General features: G+C 46.1%; 1 non-coding gene across 1 annotated transcript; it reads left to right on the top strand.

Annotated features, from left to right (window-relative positions):
* Positions 1–1,998: 1,998 nt before the first annotated feature.
* Positions 1,999–2,071, top strand: trnak-cuu (transfer RNA lysine (anticodon CUU)). Its single transcript has one exon. It is a non-coding gene; the product is annotated as a tRNA-Lys (tRNA).
* Positions 2,072–3,739: the final 1,668 nt, after the last annotated feature.

Here is a 3,739-nt window from a genome sequence, read left to right as displayed (position 1 = left end):
CAGAATGTCCTGCACCCGCTCCAAGACATCATTGACCCTTGCACCAGGGAGGCAACACACCATCCTGGAGTCTCGGTTGCGGCCGCAGAAACGCATATCTATTCCCCTTACAATCGAATCCCCTATCGCTATCGCTGTCCCACTCTTTTTCCTGCCCTTCTGTGCAGCAGAGCCAGCCATGGTGCCATGAACTTGGCTGGTGCTGCCCTCCCCTGATGAGTCATCCCCCTCAACAGTACTCGATGTGAGGCCAACGTGATATCTGCTACACTGCAGCCCATCAAAGGGTGAGAAAGCACTGAATATAAAGGATGAGCTCACAAATATCAGGGGCAGTGCAGTCTAGTCAATGTAAACACTCCTTTCTTATTCAGCAGTGGCATGAATGGGAGTCAGACGCCACAAAGTTTAATTAAAGACACAAATAGAAGCAACACTTGCAAATCTTTTCAGTGTAAAATTTATTTGAAATGCTGCTGCGTTGAATCTGAAAATACGCACGGTGGGATTTTATCTTCACTACTGATTATATTTTGTGTGCACGGTGGGAATAACCGGTGCTGTTAAATTTGATAAAAGTTGCCCCAGATTCGTGGTGTCATCAGCAATAAAGATTTTGAACCAGAAAGCTGCAATACAGTGAGTAAAATGGGATATGGTTTTCGAGTTAAGATGCAAAGCACAAGACAAATGATTGAAGTATGGACTGTTCCTGAGTTAGCATTTGTTTGATTGTGCAAAAGAAGGCGAGGGGTTAATTTATGATGGTTTCCCGTGAAAGCAAAAGAAAAGTTTAAGAAGAAACTATACGGTGCCTGTCAGGTCAGCGCTGCTTGTGATACCTGGTGGGAATGGGCGGAGATTTTAAAGCCCCTTGCATTACAGAACCTTCATATAGACAAACATCTCCAGCTCACTGTGTAGGTCTGATGGAGCAACGGTAGTGTGTCTGACTTCAAATCCGAAGGTTACTTGTTCAAATCACGTCGTGGTCACTTTGATTGAGTTGATAGCCCTCCAGCAACAGGTGATGTGTTTGTCCCTCGTAACAGCCCGTCGAGCACAGAGTCGTGTGTTACGGAGCTGCGCGATGTGAACCTCGACAAAACCACTGCTTCTGTGTCCAAACTGGGTTTCCTGATGGTCTAGTGGTTAGGATTTAGCGCTCTCACCGCCGCTGCCCCGGTTCGATTCGCGGTCAGGGAAATTGTACTTTTAATTCAAAACCTTATAAAAAAATAGTTCATCTATTTTACACATCTTTATGCATCTCCTATGCAAAAAAAAAGAACCATTGATTTAAACATCATTAATTAATTCATAAAATTCTATTGTCATATGATATATTTTGCTCTGAGCAGATGAAGAGCTTTTGTGCCGATGCCATTGGCTTTAATTCTGGTAATCTGGTGCTGAAAGTGGAGATGTTTCCGCAGTGTACCGCAAATCACAGACACCATCAGAGGAAGTCTCTCGGGATCGAGGAGGACTTGCTTCCATCCAAAAGTGAGTCCTTTGATGGCTGAACAGTCCGATACGAGAGCCACAGATCCTGTTACAGGTGGGACAGACATACGTCGAGGGAAGGGGTCGGTGGGACTGGTTTGCCGCGTGCTCCTTCCGCTGCCTGCGCTTGGTCTCTTCATGCTCCTTGCGTCGAGACTTAAAGAGCTCAACGCCCTACCGGATGGACTTTCTCCACCTCGCGCGGTCTGCGGCCAGGGTCTCCCAGGTGTCAGTGGTGATGTCGCACTTTACCAGGGAGACTTTGGGGGTGTCCTTGTAACGTTTCCGCTGTACTTCTTTGGCTCGTTTACCCTGAAGGAGCTAATCATAAACACGTAAGGATTCGGGGCCGGAGTTGGCTATTCGTCCCCTCGAGCCTGGTCCACCATTCAAGAAGACCCTGGCAGTTCTTCAACAGCAAGATTCAACATCTGGGGCGCAGCCAACAGGCGCCTGGCTGCAATGAGTGATAAAAACCTGCGTTGGACAGAAGCCTGGCTAGCTCAGTCGGTAGAGCATGAGACTCTTAATCTCATGGTCGTGGGTTCGAGCCCCACGTTGGGCGATTGTATTTTTTTTCATTTAATGTTGCTTTCATGGAAAACCTCTGACCGAAACGGCACAAAACAAAAATGTTCCTTTCAAAGTCATTGAACTCCGAAATTTCACCGCGCCATGAATCTCCTGAATCAGATGCCTGTAGTTTTGCCGACTCAATCCATGTCCCTTTGCAATGCTGTGCTCCCACCCACACTATGAAATGTGCCACTAACTTATCGAATCATGGAATGGTTACAGCACGGAAGGCCATTCGGCCAATCGAGCCCGTGCCGACTCTCAGCGAGTCCCACTCACCCGCTCTTTCTCTGTAGCTCTGCAATTGTTTTTCCTTCAGACCCATATCCAACTCCCGTCTGAAAGATAAAATTGAGTCTGCCTCCACCGCCCTTTCAAGCCGTGCATTCCAGATCCTCACCACTCGCTGCTAAATGGTCATCTCCTGTTCCGATATGTAAAGTCTGTGAAACACGAGATCAATTCCTGCCAAACTCACAGCCTTCCGAAATATAGCACCATCATTCTATTCTCGTTAAACCAGCTCCTGAAGTATCGGCCAGCTCTGTAGGTTAAAGCTCTCGTTTTATACTTTAGATTACTTTAACTGCAGTGTAGTGGTTATCACGTTAGCCTTACACGCGAAAGGTCTCTGGTTCGAGCACGGGTGGAAACATTATTTTGGAGACTGTTTTTGCTGTGAAATAAATTGAACAAAAGTCGCCCCAGGTTCCTTGTCGCATGAGCACTGAACATTTTAAACCAGTCTCCAACATACAGAGTGAGTAAAATAAGATAGGGGAGAAAACTTCATCAATTATTCAAAATCCTTAAATAATTAAAGTTCAGTTATTGAAGTTTCCACTGTCCCTCACTAGCAATTTTACAAAACAACGCTGTCGGTTAATGAGTGGGGAATAAAACAAATAATCTTCATCCATCCCTATCCCCCGACACACAGTTTAATTAGTTGCATGTCATTATTTTAAAGATTTTGAATGAAAGAGTTACTTTCTGAATCTGTGCTCCCTCTGTGAGCACCGCACCACGAAACGAGCAGGAAACACATTAAAGAGTTTACCACAATTGCTGACATTTCTTAGCTTTTTTCTTGTGTTTTTTCAGCTCTTCCTCCTTTTCAGCTCCTGACAGCAGATATTGCTGTGATTAAACCTGAACACAATGCAATGTCTGTCTCACTGTTTCCCCGGTGTCAGGCAGAGATACGCCTGCTGCCCTCATTTATTTCATGTGACAGGACACAAAGGTTCAAAATCAACCTGCAGGGAGCCACACACAGCACTTAATAGGCAAGATGGCCGTTCTGTGTTCACGTCATTGTCTCCTCTGGAGATGTGGGTTCATGTCCCACTTCTGATATTATTTTTGAACCAAAAACTAATGTGCGATAAAATGGAACAAGAGCAGTCCGAGGTGCATTGTCACATGATGCAAGCGATCTCGGATCCGGACCAAAGCTCCCCACACACCGAGCACAGGCTCAGGAAAACGCCGGGGGAGTGGATATCCCGGTCACTGGGCCTTCCAGTCACACTGAACAAGTGCCCGGTCTGAAACGTTCCAGAGCAATAACTTGTAACTGAAACTTCTACCAGTCAGGATGGCCAAGCGGTCTCAGGTGCTGTGTTCAGTTCACAGTCTCCTCTGGAAATTTGGG

The sequence above is a fragment of the Pristiophorus japonicus genome, unplaced genomic scaffold, assembly GCF_044704955.1.
Source record: "Pristiophorus japonicus isolate sPriJap1 unplaced genomic scaffold, sPriJap1.hap1 HAP1_SCAFFOLD_35, whole genome shotgun sequence".
NCBI classification, from domain to species: Eukaryota; Metazoa; Chordata; class Chondrichthyes; family Pristiophoridae; genus Pristiophorus; species Pristiophorus japonicus.
Note: the sequence above shows the minus strand (reverse complement) of the source record. Positions and strands in the feature narration are given on the sequence as shown.